Here is a 17,332-nt window from a genome sequence, read left to right on the forward strand (position 1 = left end):
AGACACGGATTCAGTCCTTAGGTCAGGAAGATCCCCTGGAGGAGGAAATGGCAACCCATTCCAGTATTCTTGCCAAGAAAATTCCATGGACAGAGGAGCCTTATGGGCTATAGTCCGTGGGGTCACAAAGAACTGTATACAACTGAGTGACTGAGCATGCATGCATATACATACATACATACACATATACAAATGTGCATACCATGCTAAAGCCCATGCACTCCAGGTTAAGGAGCATGATCTAATCTAGCAATGTTACTATTGTAAAGGTTTCATTTTATTTCGATTTCAGCTACCACAATTAGATTTTACACTTTGGAGAATGCCAATTATAATCATCATGGATTCTCATAGGCAAGTGTCTTCACTTCTTTGACCTCTTAGAGCATTAAAAAAAAAAATGAAACGTGGTTGATTTATAGTACTGTATCAGTTTTAGGTGTACAGCATAGTGATTCAAAAATTTTATAGATTATATTTCACTTACAGTTACTATAAAATAGTGGCTATTTTCCCGTGCTGTACAATACATCATTGTAACTTATTTATTTTATTCATAGTATATACCTCTTAATTCCCTACCCCATATTGCTTTGATTATTTATTTGAATTATTTTAGCTTTTATTAGGGCAGGACTAAAAATGCACAGAGCAATCTAGCTGTGGATATACTGTTCTTTTTGAGAATGTAATATTGGCTTCTGCATCATTTTAAATCTTTTAGTTGAATCTGTACATTGTCTTTAAGGTATAGGCTATAATGATGGCATGCTCCATGTTCTAGACGGTGATTAAAACTGTGGAATCCATCATTTTTCTAGGATAATTGGTCTTACAGTCCCCTGAATGTATTCTCTTACACTTGCATATAAGGAATTTCATCTGCCAGTTTTGTGCTCCCATATGCAGTCTTGTGAAAATTTCACAGTTTCTCCTGCATAAATGGTATAATATTTCATTATTAAAAAGAACTTAGTGTCAGGTGCAACCTGAGGATTTTATTGTCAACAGTCTTTTGTTAACATCTTAGCATTCATTTGTGAGTTGGTACAATTGAAAAAATATTTTTCCTTTCCCTTTTCTCCTTTTTTGGGAGCCAGTGTCAGTTCTCTTCTAAGATAAAACAGTTAATTAAATTCTGTATTCGGTCCCAAATAATATATGGCAGAATATCAACAGTGGACATTTCTGGTTAGCTGGATTATGGATGATTTTAATTGAATTCATTTTGCTTCTCTATTTTCCACATTTTCTACAAAGAATATATATTGCTTTTGTAATTAGAAATATTAAATACGCAGCTTTTCATGGAATTGTAACCCACCCGGGCTTACTGAGCATTTAAATAGAGGACATTTACCACATGCTTCCTTCAAAATATTAGGCAGATATAGTCTCGCTCTCATAAACTGTCTTGCCTTACTCTATAGATTATCTTATTCTTAAATGTACAGGGAATCGTATCCTGCAGTCTTTACTCGTAAATGCTTGTCACATTAGCGGTCCACCAGTCCTCCATTAAATTGACCTGTCTACACAAGTTTCAATGGATCCCAAATTTCACCCTTGAATGTCTTCTAAACTCTTGGGTAGAGCCCATTTATTTCCAGTGATTACTCAAGTTCAGGAAAGAAAATTGTGACAAAATGCATTATTGATTCAGCCACGACATCTAGTTTATTTATTGCTATTTGATTTTGTACTTGTGACTGATCTGCTTCAGAAGTTAATTTAGGAGTGAGACTGTCACTAATGCTTCCCTTTATAAGCTGATTCATTCTTCTATCTTCTTTTCAGACCTGCATGGACTTTTTATATTGTGATCATCAATCAATTGGTCTCATTGATTCTCTTGCTATCTCTCTGGCTCCTCTGTTTCTAACAAGTATTTTAATACTGGGTTTGATTCCTCAGATATGTGCCCTGGTTCTTTTTGAGCTTAAAAATTTTTTTCTGATATATATTATGCATATATATTGCATTTTCTTCTGCTATATATTATGTTGCTTATATTTTTCTATTCAGGCATGTTTATTTTCCATATGATGCCTTTAAAACAATATATTTTTATTTTTATACTTCATTTGGGTTGCAGGTTATACAGAAATGAGCTGTGGGTTGGATTTGGCCCACAGGCTGTAATCTGACAAAGTCTGATCTAGATATTTAAGTATGATGTTTTCTACCCCCAGTGATTCTATCATATTTCCTTGGTCCATAAAGTTCTGCAACTTGTTTTCATTTAAGAGGCCCTAAAATACAAAGCCACATCCCCTCCAATGTGCCTGCACCATATCCTTCCTAGACAGAGTTTTTGTTTGGCAGCAGGAGGCTATCTGGTTCCTTATTTGCTAATAACATCATAGTTCTCATTTGCTGTCAACATATTTCCTTCTGGCCATTTGGTCTGATAAATCTTTATTGTTTATTTGAGACAGTTTTGCATGCTGAATTGATCTTTCACCACTTCTCCCATCCACTAGTTCTGAGATTACACCATCCTTTTTTTATTATCCTTATTTTTCTGAGATATGTTCTCTACTTCCTCCTTGATTGCTTTATTTGAATCTTGGATAATTCAAGTATGTTTTAAGCCATTTCCCTCTCTATTATTTAATTTTAAACTTTCTGAAATTTAAAAAGTATCCTTAACAGTCTGGTGCTATTTTACTTCAGATAGTAGCCCATTATTATTATTATTTTTTTTCCTATGTGGACTCTGACTTGCCAAAAGATATCTTGGTTCTTGTTGAATCTATAAATCTCTTTCTTATACCATTATTTTATCTATATGTTCTGGCTCTGGAAGTCTGCCCTCTTGAAAATTCATCATAGAATCTATCTTATTTCAGGATATTGGACTGAAGCTCTTTGTTTTGTAGCTTAAATTTGACTCAGGTGTGATTTAAATTGAGTTCCTATAAGTATTATTATTAATTATTTATTGTTGCATCTTGTTTTATGAAGGTCACTGTAAGTGTTATAGTGGGTATTTTAGTACATGGATCATGGCCCACACAGTCTATTTTTGAGCCAGTGTCTAATCTACTAATGAAACTAGCTTCTGTCCATTCAGTTAGCATTCCTCATCCTGGAGAAGTTTGGTCAAGGCAAGATGATTCTGGAAATTTCTTAGGAATTGGATTCTAACTAAATATCAACTTCTTTTCTCATTATTTAGATATTTTTATTTGGTGTGATGAAAATAGCATTGAAATAAGATTCAAGAGGAATTTTTATTCTAGTTAGATGAACTTAATTGAGTGAAACCAGTGTGGACCTAAAGTTTCCTCAACTGAAAAATGAAGAATTTGTTGCAGTTGGCTTCCAAGTCTGTCTCCAACATTCTGAGGCTCTGTAACAAACTGTATATTACGCATAATGATGTGCCTAAGTGGTATAAGAACTGGCACATAGAGATACAACTTTCAGGACCATGACACTTTCATGTGAAGTAGAATCTTAAGTTTTAATTGTTGAATTCTTTGATGGAAGATTTTTTTCAGTGATTATGAAAATGACTATGTCTGTCAGGACTGTAACTTTGAACTTGGAAACTTGAACTTTGAAAATTGCTCCCTTGACTAGGTATGTGATGAATCTGAGGCACTGAAAAGCAGAAAGCAGACTCTTCCCAAAATGAGAAATAATTAATTCTTCCAGGACCCAGAATTAATTACAAAGTTTTACTATGGTAATATCAGTTTAAAAAATACAGGATTATTAGTTTCTGAACACTATTTCTAATTATGGTTTCATGATATTCAGTGTATGCTATTTCAATTCCAAAGTTCAAACTGCTTTTGACTTCTTATTCCCAGAGTCACACTTCATAAGAGAAACAACAATCCATCAGAAAAGATCTCTCTTTCCTCTGGGTCTTCAGACCCAGGATTTTGTTTCTTAATATAAAGCAAGGTGTTTATGTAGAAGAAATAAGGCTTAAATTAAGTAAGGTTTCATTCGGTTTTTGCATTTGCTATCTCTATTGGTAGAAATGAGATGATTAAGAAATATGATTTCTAGTTTATTTTAATATTAATGTACTTAATAACCCCAAATTCTACCCTTAATAAAAATAGAAAATATAGAATGTTTTCTTTATATGTCTCATACACTGGACACATTTTGCTGGTATCAGGCAGCCTCTGACATATGTATCATCTCCATGTACACCAGCAGTGCTACTGAAAATGCACGGTGGGTCTTACTTCGGTTGAGACTTCTTTGTCTGTGATGTTGCGTATTGATGTTCATCTTCTGTTGATGGTTTTGCCTCCAGACTCCTGACAGCTTACTTTTGTTCTCTGAATCCAGCTTTGGTCCCTCTTTTTGGGGTCTGCTGCCTATGACCCAGGCCGACACCACATCCAGAGACTGGTGCAGACAAGCTGGAGAGTGTTCGGATGTTATAAATTTAACTTTGAACAGAGAAAACAGGTTATGACACAGAGGCTTTATCTGACATGGTGACTGCTAGATGCAAAAGTCAAGTAGAAAGAGGTGGTCTTCTGAATGTAAAATTGCTTGGCTTATGTGCGGGTACAATTGTTGGGTGAATCACTGGGCAAATACCCATTCAAGGCATATATAAATGATGAGTGGAGGACAGGAAAGAAGCTACTTAATTGCCTTTCATCACAAAAATATAAATATGATTTCACCTACAGGAGGGCCTAGATTAGTCAAATTTATAAAGACAGAAAATAAAATGGTGGTTGCAAGGGGGTGGGGAAGGGGAAGGAGTGAAGAACTATTTAATGGGGACAGAGTTTCAGTTTTATAAGATGAAAGCATTCTGAAGATGAATGATAGTGATGGTTGCACAATAATGTGAATTTGCTTAATAATCCTGAACTCTACCCTTAAAAATAGCTAAGATGATACTGTTTTTGTATATCTCACCACAATGAAAAATGTAAATATTAAAAATCATTGTCTTTAGTTTATTTGTCTTTGGGTAGGTGATTTCTGCTCTTGTGAAAATCCATTCGTATAAAAATCCATTGTATCAATTCTTTTATCTTATGAACTTGGTGACTTACCCTTCTAGGAAATGGATCTCCTGATAGTTGAAATTATTAGGCAAGGAGAGGTGAGATGGCTACTGGAAGGGTGTCCAGTATGTCATAGACATTTCAACTTCAAGGTTAACTTTAGCATTTCGCCAAACCATAGAAAAAAATTAATTACTGAAGGACTTACTAATTCTATACTTGTAGCATATGGAACTTTGTTCTCTTTCTCTTTTTAATTTGAAATATTAAAATACCTGGGAAAACTAATAGCAATTTCATATTTCATCAGCTTCATTCAAAATGTTCTCCAACTTAAAATTTCTTCTAACTCATAGAAAACCCATTTGCCCAGCTCTTTAAGTTTGATAGCTATTAATCACCAGTATAATGAGCTTATTTAAAACACATAGAACAGAAATCCCAAATCAACTGTATTTTCTCTAAATTCAGGTATGTCTGGGCATATCTGCATGACTCAGAGTGTAGACGGTGTACCTAGTTATTTCAAGGACCTGAGAAGGAACCTGCAAAATTAGAAGCTCAAGTTGTTTGGTCCAGGATGTTGGCGTTTGAGGAAGTAACACTCCTTTTCTCTTCCATCTGGTTTGAAACCAAACAATAAAGTGAAATAAGGAGCTGGAGGAGAAAATAGCAGCTTGGGGGTGTTTTGTTGTTTTGTTTTTTACTGCTGGAGAACATGGCTTAGGATCAGCAATGTGTACTTCCATCCTGAATCTCAGAATCAGACAAACACCCACCCAATCACAGGGAACATTGCAGGGTCCCTCTGTGGGCACAAAGATTTTGTGGCAAGCCTTAGCATGTTGAAGGCATACCATATGTGTTTCTTATCAGCAGAGGCTGTCCATGACCTGTGCCTACTCCCAAACTTGCCAGTAAGATAACACAAGCCTCCTTCTTAGAGAAGAGTGAGTGAGGAAGTAGGGTGTATCTAAACCCACCATTGTTCCTTCATGGGGAAGACAAAACTGGGGGAGGACCCTTCTCTCCTCCAACACTTACCCCTGCAGCACAGGGGGCTCGTCAGTATCTTCAAAGCTGTTTCTGAATTGAGCCCAGTACCTGCCACACAGACTCTTCTCTGGTCCAGTTTCCAGTGACCAAAATCTAAAAATGGAGCCAAATAAAACAGTGTGAGTTACTGAGAATACAGGCCTCAGCAACACTGGCTTTTGTGCTTAGGCAGGAACTGGTGGCCGCAGTCCACAATGACACCAGCAGTCTGGCCTTTGGGGGCAGCGGCCTTCCTGGTAATGTTGGCAGACACATTAGCAGTGGCAGTGACAGCTGGAAATAATAAAAAACAATAATCATTGTAAAAGCCAATATTCATAAGCCTATACTGTGTGCCAGGAATTCTGTTCAACAAGTCACATGCATTGTATCATCCTTTTAGATTCTCTTTTTAATGAAAATTTATGTACTAAAAAGTAGAGTCTGAATAAGGATTATCCATAAGCCCATCATCTAATTTAATAGTTGTACTTTTCTGTATTTGCATCTGTTTTATTTTGGTGAACGTAATTTAAGTTACAGATATCATGACACTACACTCCTAAGTACTTCAGTATGCACCTCCAAAATATAAGGATATTTTCTACATAGCTATAACATTATTATCATCCTTGACAATTCTCTAGTATCTAAAACTTAGTGTATATTCAAATTTCCCCAATTCTTCCCCATAAATATCTTTATAGCTCTTTTGTTTAAACCAGAATTAAATTGTCACATTTACTGTGTTTCTTTAAATATCTCTTGATCTAGAAAAATCCTCCCATCCTCCGTTTCATTTTATTTATTTATTTTTACAGTTCAACATTGCTTTTCTTTTTTTAACAATCATGACTCTGGCTTGAAGAGACCAGGTCCATTATCTTTAAAATGGCCCTCCTTCTGTATGTGTCTGATTCTTTTCTGTGGTGCCATCTAACAACCTATTCTCTATGCCCTGTATGGAAAGACCCAATCAGATTTAGGTTAAACATTCTGGCAAGAATACGTCATAGGTGGTGGTGTGTATTTCATTTTAATTACAATGGATGGTACCTAATTTCTGGTTGGTGCACCATGAGTGATACTAAAATTTATCACTGGATTAAGGTGATAACAATCTGATCTTCCTATGGAGGCATTTATCATCTGAGCCTCACAACTGTGGTCATTTTACAAATTTAACTGGCATCTGAAGGGCAGAATGGCACCCCAGATTCTGTGCTTAAATCCCTCTTATCCTGCCTCCTATCAGTCATGTCTTTAACTCAGGTCAGAAGCATGGTTGATCTTTTACAAGTAATACATTGTCACCACAGTGAGCTGGCACAAGAAGAGAGGAAAATGGCTGAGAACTACTCTGGGTATTCCAGACCCATCTGATAGAAATTTATAAGTGCAAAATCAGAAGAAAAAAAAAAAGTGTACACTGGAATCAGAAATTTAAGGTTTTTGCTTACATTCTTACTACCCTTTTTGGCCTGGAAAAACTTGGGTAGACAAAATCAAGTGTGCTAGTAAATACTTTCCTGCCCTTTATGGCATAGATGAGAGAGTGAGTGGGTTAGCAGCTACTGCCAGATAAAGGATGCTGGCACAGCCTGCCTCGGGCCGTTTGTTGTGTTGTTTCCCTGTCTGATGGTAAGCCCTCTGAGGTCAGGCTTAGGTCTTTTGTCTTTCAGCAACAGTATTTATGAGGAAAGAAGCTGGTCTTTGGAGTCAGACCTAATCAGCCTTGAATATGGGTAATCGTCTCGATGTGTCGTGTGACCAAGTGCAGACCAAGTGCAGGTTCAATCTTTGAGTTGAAGTTTCATCACCAGAAAGATGGGGTAATGATACATGCTTCACAGATTTTGCTATAAAGATCCATCCACTCATTCATTGAACAGATGTTTACTGAGCGTGTTCTATCTGCCAAGCCCAGAACTAGGCAGAGAGGATAGAGTATTGATTATAAGACAAGGTCCCTGCTCATGTGGAAATTCTGTGGTTGAGATGTGATAACAAGTGCAACATTTAGCATCATCCCATGGTTCTAGCACAGAGTGACGCTCAGAGCTGATTATTTTCTTTGCCCTCCTCTGAGCTGTACTCAACGCCCGGCACTAGCACTAGTCAATAGCGTGCGGGGCAAGGGGTGGGCTGCGGGGGGTCAATTATGACTTGAACTGACAAGGAAAACATCTAGAGGCTCCTCTACACTGCTGAGAGTGGGACACGAAGATAAATACTTCTACTAGCTCAGTTCTGTGGTCCAAAGTGTAGCTTTGATGTGGAGAAAGTTGTAGAAATAAGGAAATGGAGACTTCCTAATTGAGTGTGTTAGGAAAAGAAGGTAAAATATATATCATCTATGTAAATAAAATGTTAATATAGAGATAAATACACATCCTCACAGGCATTCTGGAGAGAGTGGCTAAATTCCTAGAACATTTCCCATTAGACCCTAATAGCTCAGTTGGTCAAGAATCTGCCTACAATTCAGGAGACCCCAGTTTGATTCCTGGGTTGGGAAGATCCACTGGGGAAAGGATAGTCTATCCACTCCAGTATTCTTGGGCTTCCCTGTGGCTCAGCTGGTAACAAATCCGCCTGCAATGTGGGAGACCTGGGTTCGATCCCTGGGTGGGGAAGATCCCCTGGAGAAGGGAAAGGCTACCCACTCCAGTATTCTGGCCTGGAGAATTCCATGGACTGTATAGTCCACAGGGTTGCAAAGAGTCAGACACGACTGAGTGACTTTCACTTCATTTCACTTTCCATTAGAATCTGGATCATTGCAGCAACTCATTTGAAATCCACACCTTCTCCCTGCAATTCTAATTCTCTCTTTAGAAGTGTTTTTCCTGCCCAACTGGACTATAATCTCCTTGCAGACAGCACTGCTGTCTTACCCATCATTTTGCCCAACTCAGCAGCTGTGGGCATAATTCATGCTCAGGGAGCACTTAGACCCATGTCATAAAACAGGATTAATTGTTCCGAGGAGGCCAGGGTCTGGTCAGCATGTCACTTGTTTCAGATGGCTATGTGACTTTAACATAAGCCTGCATAGTTCTTTGAGACTCTGCATTTTGGCCACTGTTACTATTCCACACCTCCAAGCATTTTCTGCTAAAGAAGCTGACTGAGCAAACCCATGGAGATATTTTTCATCTCATTTGATGGAGCATAATGCCTTCGTATATAAACACAATAACACAGTCATCACATATGCACTTACATTATTGTAGCGGCTGTGTACTCAGCAACACTCCCGGCCAGGCAAGGAGCCCAGGCGTTTTATTTTCCATTCTGATCTAAATTATGTTCATAATAAAAGAGTTTTCAATCAAGGTAAATACAATTTCATCCTAGCCTAACATCTACATTGCTGCTCTCTTTCAGTCTCTCTCTCGTCCACCATTTTTTCCCCCCTTTAATTCTAGGTCACTCACCCTGCCACGTGGGAGATTCTCCTCCGGTGGGGGATAACAGCCTGCCTCCTCAATGAACTATAACAACAGCTCTAAATGCATCTCCTGTAACATACCTCTGTGATTTGCAAAAGTGGGAATAAATCAAAGCTGGGAAGAGATGCCATGTTAAGCCAGAAGCTAAATGTTACATCATGTAGCACAAGGCTAGGGGGAAGAGAGAACCTGCTTTTTCCTGGCAGCACAATATCTTTGTGCTTGTTACCTCCGCCACAGTCCCATTAAAACACTCATTTGGAATCTGTGGGAAATTGTCACCTCTTTCTTTTCTGCCACAGCAGCTGGTACTGGAGGTTGCAGACAAAGCTCATTCCCTTCAAGGTTCTTAACACACATGCAAAAAGAAAAATGAAGCTTAATTTGTTAAAAAAAGAAAAAAAAGTGTCAGTTTACCCTCAGGCTCAGCGCAGGCACCAGGGGGGAAAAAAAAGCAAAGATAAACGCCTCGAGGTGAACTGGCACCAACTCTAATTCTCCACTCATTCTGCTGCTCTTCTGTATGTATCACATTAATCATGCCGGATGGAGAGACATTTCCAAAACTTAAGCAATTTTCGAACCAAGATGCTCCATTAAAGAAAAATACAGTAGCACGACTTTATTTTGGGATGCTTTCTTTGTACCAGCAGTGAATCTCAAAAATGTGCTGCAGATGTTAGTACAAATAATGAATACCTGGGTGGGGATGGGAGGGAGAGGTGGGAGGAAACTGACAAATCTAAGAAGAGGAAAGGTAACTGCCTTCCCTTTTCTCTTCCTGTGACCTTCCCCAGGTCACAGGAGCTGGGCTGGGTCCTGCCATTCATTGAGATCTGCCCTGGTTCTTGGACCAAATCAGACAGCAGATGGGCAAGATTTAAACAGTTCCATTGCTTCATCCCATGGAAACTGAATAATCCAGCTTCCCAGAGCCCTGTGACGTCCCTGGGCTCCCACGTGCTTCACTGCTGAGACTTGAGCCCTGTTTCAGTTCTCACCACCTTGCCATCCTCAAGTGAGTCCAGGCATCTCTGCTTCTGACACCCAGTCCTGCAGCTACTGCCTTGATTGCTAGGTTTGAAGTTCCCTGTTGATGACACTTGTCATCCTCAATCCAATGTGCTACCCATCTGGGTTTTCCACTACCTTGGTCTACTTTCCTTCCCGGGATGTGTCTATCCCTTGGAAGTCTTAATGTCCACCGTTGCCTGACCCATGGCCCTTCTTTGGGCATGACACTTGTCTTCTTGCCCAGCTGCTCTTGCACGTAGACTGGGCCTGCCTTCTAGCCTGCTATCTGCTGTAGTTTGAGAGGTTTGTGCCAGACCTTGTCTCATATTTTCTTTCCATATTGTGTTTTTGCCATACTCTGACCCTTACTTCAAAGTTTAAAGAGAATAAGTGAACAGAAGATGAGAGGAAGGTCCTAGAACTCAATGTGACAGTAGCTATGTGATGGTGGCTAAGACAGCATTCGGAGCATTAGAAAAGGACATCCTTGTGAACTGGAGGTGTCATCTTAAAAATCCAAAACTCACATGACTGAGCAAGTGATCGTGTGTGTTGGGAGACGGCAGTGATGGGAGACGCTGAGGGTCTGGGTCTCTTTTCATCACAGACTTTTGGAAAATTTCTAGACAGTTATTGTTGAGATGAAAGCCAAGCTTCCTTGACACAGGCACAATGATGAATTGAACATGCTTTCCTGGGTTCCAGAAAACCAAGTTTTTTCAAACCCTTACCTTTAATATATGGGACAAGTGTATAAACCCTGAAGAAGGATTAACCTGGGAACCTACTGTCCACCCATTGAGGACAATCCATATATCCCTTGATAACTTGAAGAGTCATCCCTTGCTTAGCAGAGAAAAAAATCTACCAAGAAAGTTTCAATATTATGAAATATGTCAAATGCATGCAAAATTACAGTTTATGTAATACACATTAAAAATCCAATTTAAGAAATAAATATAACCAAGATTATTGAGGTCCTTCATTGTTTTCCTATTATCAGAAATAATTAGTGTTCTGAGTTTGGATGTGTAATTTAATTTCTGTACATTTACATCTATCTGATTATGTGTGTATATGAGTAAATAATATTGTTTTGTATGTTTTTTAATCTTGTTGAATAGTTCCACACTATATCTATTCTTCAATAACTTTTTTTCCCTCAATATGATTGTGAGGCTTATTCATGTTCTAATTCTGGCATCGACAAACTGTGGCCCATAGGCCAAATCTAGTTGGTGCTTGTTTTTATACACCCCTTGAGATTATACTCCATTTAAAGTTATTTCAAAATAATGGATATATTTCCCTTTTCTGAATAATATAACCTTGTTGCTTGCGTATTTTATGCATAGTAGTTTGGATCTTTTAATCTCATAACCCTATCTTGTGATCTTGTATTTTTTTAGATCAAACTCCAACACGAATCTCACAGAACTAAAATCAGGGTGTTGGCAAGGCTATGTTCCCTTCTGAAAGCTCCGAGGAGAATCTGTGTCCTTGTCTCTTCCAGCTTCTAGGGGTGGTCCACATCCTTTGGCTTGCAGCCCTTTCCTCCTTCAAAGCTATCCATCACATTCCAACTTCTGCTTCTTGACTCTGACCTTTCTGTCTCCCTCTTCTACTTTTAAAGCCCCTCTAATAATATGTGGCCCATCCAGGTAATCTAAGATGATCTTCCCATTTCAAGAGGATCATCTCAAGGCAACCATCATTTCACTCAGAATTTTAGTTGCCCTTTGCCAAAACACCTCATAAGTTCCAGGGATTAAGATGTGGACATTTTCAGGGCCTTATCTTAACTACCACAAGTCATCTAGTGAGCTTTTTCTTTCAGTTATTACATTTTTAAGTCCTGCAATTTGCATTAGGTTCTTTTTGTATCTTTTATGTCTTTGCTGAGATTATTTATTCTTCCATTTGTTTCAGAGTGATTGCAGTTGCCTGTTGGATCCTTTTGATGATAGCTGCTTTAAAATTCTTGTTAGATAATTCCAACATTTGTGTCGTCTTGGTGTTGGCGTCTGTTGATTTTCTTTTCTCATTTGAGTTGAGATTTTCCTAGTTCTTCATACGACAAAAATTTTGGATTTTGTCCTGCACATTTTGAGTATAATGTTATGACACTCTGGTTCTTATTTAGATTTTCTATTTTAGCTGGCAGTTAACAGGTTTAGGTTCAGAACACACAGCCTGGCCCACTTCTGTGGTTTGTGGTTCCAATATCAATTTAGTTTTTAAAGCCTTTTTAATTCTATTCTGGTATGCTTCATGTGTGCGACCTAGAGGCTGATGTGAAACCTGAATGATATTCCTCACCAGAGTTCAAATCTCAAATCATCTGCTGTTGATTATGGTTGGTTTTACATATTGGCCTCTTGGGACTTTGCCCAGGACTTCATACATAGATTTTTTTTTTTTTTTTTTTTTTAAAAAGCGAACAGATCCCCATTTGAGAAAGGTCCTGACTTTAATTTTTTTTTATGTGGACCATTTCTAAAGTCTTTTTTGAATTTGTTATAATGTTGCTTCTATTGTTTTTATGTTTTTGAGCCATGAGGCATGTGGGATCTTAGCCCCTGACCAGGAATCAAACTTGTACCTTCTGCATTGGAAGATGAAGTCTTAACCACTGGTCCACCAGGCAAGTCACTTGTATATAGATTTACAAATCCTTTTCTTCAGCATTCTTAGTTCTATAATACTCTCCTTCCCACCTTCTTCCCAGACCCTTCCCCTCAACCTTTCCTAGATATTTGTTTAGGATGGGACAAGAACACTTGACAGGTCCCCACCACACAGTTTCAAGGTGGGGTGAGACAATAGAGAAGGAGCACCCCCAGTCATGTTAGTGTGAGGAGGAAGTGGTTGATGGAGTTCTGCGATTTTCTTTGTAAAGTTTTCATATATTTTGCTAGGATCATTTGTTGGCACCACATATTGTTGATTCTATCCCTACACTTCAAACATTTTTAAAAAATTGAATTTTGAGGTAAATTGGCTAGAGATTTGGAGGAAATGGCACAAGACTGTTGTATAAGAAATGTAATGGTGATGGTCCTTTCCTTAGTTGGCAGATTACTTAGTTAAATCAGTAAATTGAGACTGGATCATTATTGAAATGTTTTCTTTAAGATCAATCAGGAAGTTTTGAAAGTGTTTGGAATTGATAAAGAATTCTTAAAATAACTTTTCTTTTGTTCAGTGTGAGGGACAGAACTGAGAAAAAGCAACTTAGAGATGCAGAATTCTTATAATAATTGACAGGGAGAACAATTTGAGAGTTGAAGAAAGGAAAAAGAAAAGAGAAAAAAAATCCAGCATAATAATTACTGATAAGTGTCTAAGAAAACTTTCTATTATTTGGTAATGAGATGACCTATGTAGATGAAATGCATAACTAGGATGCCAACATCTCTCAGTGAAGGGAAAGACTAGTTAACCTGATGAGCAGTCTTTTGCTTGTGCCTATTTGTGGGTCATATTTGCTATACAGATTGTCTGAAGTTGGACTACCCATAAGCATTAACTTGGAAATTTCTATGGTACATATTCAATGTCACCAAAGCTTGATATATGCTTTAGTGAAATGTTTATAGATAAAGGTAGAAGAAATAAGATGATGAAACAGTGGTTTGGGGTAGGGATTTGAGGGCACTGGTGAGAAAAAGAGAAGAATTAAAAAAATTTAAAAAAGAGAGAAAAATTAAAGATGACTCTGATGTATTCAGTGTTTTTAGTATAGGCATTTTGGTAGATGATGGTGACATTCAGTTCAGTCACTCAGTTGAATCTGACTCTTTGTGACCCCAAGGACTGTAGCATGCCAGGCTTCCCTGTCCATCACCAACTCCTGGAGCTTACTCAAACTAATGTCCATCGAGTTGGTGATGCCACCCAACCACCTCATCCTCTGTCATCCCCTTCTCGTCCTGCCTTCAGTCTTTCCCAGCATAAGAGTCTTTTCCAATGAGGCATTTCTTTGAATCAGGTGGCCAAAGTATTGGAGTTTCAGCTTCAGCATCAGTCCGTCCAATGAATATTCAGGACTGATTTCCTTTAGGATGGACTGGTTGTATCTCTTTGCAGTTCAAGAGGCTCTCCAAGAGTCTTCTCGAATACCACAGTTCAAAAGCATCCTTTCTTTGGTGCTCAGCTTTCTTTATAGTCCAACTCTCATATCCATACACGACTACTGAAAAAACCATAGCTTTGACTAAACGAACCTTTATTGGCAAAGTAATGTCTCTGCTTTTTACTATGCTGTCTAGGTTGGTCATAGCTTTTCTTCCAAGGAGCAAGTGTCTTTTAATTTCATGGCTGCAGTCACCATCTGCAGTGATTTTGGAGTCCCCAAAAATAAAGTCTGTTACTGTTTCCATTGTTTCCCCATCTATTTCCCATGAAGTGATGGGACCGGATGCCTTGATCTTAGTTTTCTGAATGTTGAATTTTAAGACAACTTTTTTACTCTCCTCTTTCACTTTCATCAGGAGGCTCTTTAGTTCTTCTCTTTCTGCCATAAGGGTGGTGTCATCTGCATATCTGAGGTTATTGATATTTCTCCCAGCAATCTTGATTCCAGCTTGTGCTTCATCCAGCCAGGCATTTCTCATGATGTTCTCTGCATGTAAGTTAAACAAGCAGGGTGACAGTATACAGCCTTGATGTTCTCCTTTCCTGATTTGTAGCCAGTCTGTTGTTCCCTGTCCAATTCTAACTGTTGCTTCTTGACCTGCATACAGATTTCTCAGTATTGAAACAAGAAAATGGAGGGACAGCAGGATTATAAGGAGAAAAAGAGTCTGGTTGTGGATATGTAAAATTTGAGATGCTTATTACATTCCAATGGTGGAGTAAGCAGTTTATATATCAGACTGGAATCCAGAGGAGAAATATATGCTGGAGTTTTAGATCTGGAACTCATTGGCTCAAAACCATGGAAATGTGTGCTGTCAGTCAAGGGGAGAGGGTAGACATGAGAAGACAAGAACTGTGACCAAGTCCTAGGACACTCTGACATTTTCAAGTTGAACAGAGGAGCCTGAGAAGAAAACCAAGGGCCAGTATGACATCAGAGTCAAAAGAAGGGAGAAGTAGTCAACTATTTCAGTTGCTGGTAACAATAAAAAGGAGTTGAATTTCACGTTTTGGAGATACACACTTTGAAAATAGTTATAGTTGTGGAGACAACAATAAATTGGAGTATGTTAAGGGAGACCATTGTGGACAGTCAACCATGGAGAGTAGACTGATATTGCAATGGACACACAAACATTCGTCAATAGACAAAATAAAGGACAAACATCATCTAATAAGTTTTAAAAACCTGTGGACAAGAAAAGGCACTGGAACTTTTCCCCGTGGTACTGTGGATCAGAATTCTCCTGCCAATGCAGGGGACAGGAATTTGATCCCTGGTCCAGGAAGATTTCCACATGCTGCGTTCCTCACAAATACCGAGCCCACGCTCAGAGCCCGAGAGGCCGAGAGTAGCTGCAACTACTGAGTCTGTGCTGCTACTGTGAAGCCTGCCGCCGCGGGCCTGTGCCCTGCAGCAGAAGGAGCCGCCGCAACGAGAAGCCCGCACACCACAACTAGAGAGTAACCCCCACCAGCCACAAGTAGAGACAGCCCACGTTCAGCAGCGAAGGCCCAGCGCAGCGAAAAATAATACATAAGTGAAATTTTTTTTTATACATGTGAACAGTTTATTCAGATTCATAAATAATTCCAAAATCTTAAAAGGAGGAAATAACCATCTGGTCTGATGACTGAACAACTTTAGAGGCCATAAATACACATCCCAGGGTCATCAGCATGAGATTGTTTTCTGGGAAGATGGCTCTCTATCTGGAAAGTAATATACAAACAAGGTAGGGAATGAATGTGGCTTAATTTAGTCATGTTGCTGCATTCAACTCACCTGATGGAAGCATATTTATTGTTTAGTGGTTAGCAGAATGGCAGCAAGTTGATCTGTTCTTTTGATTACATTCAGTTCTGTAACCATATAGAAGCTAAGCTAGTAGCCTATGGCTGAAATATGTCTTCTTGAGATTTAGATCAGCGTTATTATTATTTTAAGATCTCTCTACCTCTCTATTTCTCCATCTCTTTCTCTGTCAACTTTCTATCATCTACCTACTCATATCTACTTTGTGTCACTCTTTTTTTTAAAAAAAATTTATTTATTTTAATTGGAGGATAATTACTTTACAATACCGTGATGGCCTCTGCCATGTATCAACATGAAACAGCCATAGGCATACGTGACCCCTCCCTCCTGAACCCCCCTCCCATCTTCCTTCCCACCACTCCAGGTTGAAATAGAGTACCTACGGCTTTGGGTTCCCTGCATCATACATCAAACTCCCACTGGCTATCTATTTTACATATGATAACGTGTATGTTTCGATACTATTTTCTCAAATCATCCCACCTTCTTCTTCTCCCACTGAGTCCAAAAGTCTGTTCTTTCTGTCTTTGTCTCCTTTGTTGCCCTGCATGTAGGATCATCAGTATGATCTTTCTAGATTCCATATATATGCATTAATACACGATATTTGTCTTTCCCTTTCTGACTTACTTCACTCTGTATAATAGGCTCTAGGCTCATTCACCTCACTAGAACTGACAAACGCACTCCTTTTTACAGCTGAGTAATACTCCATTGTGTATAGCTCCACAACTTCCTTATGTATTCATCTGCTGATGAACATATCTAGGCTGCTTCCATGTCCTAGCTATTGTAAATAGTGCTTCATTGAACATTGGGGTACAAGCGTCTTTTTCAGTTATGATTTCCTCAGGGTATATGCCCAGTAGAAG

The sequence above is a fragment of the Dama dama genome, chromosome 26 (genome assembly GCF_033118175.1).
Source record: "Dama dama isolate Ldn47 chromosome 26, ASM3311817v1, whole genome shotgun sequence".
Lineage (NCBI taxonomy): Eukaryota > Metazoa > Chordata > Mammalia > Artiodactyla > Cervidae > Dama > Dama dama.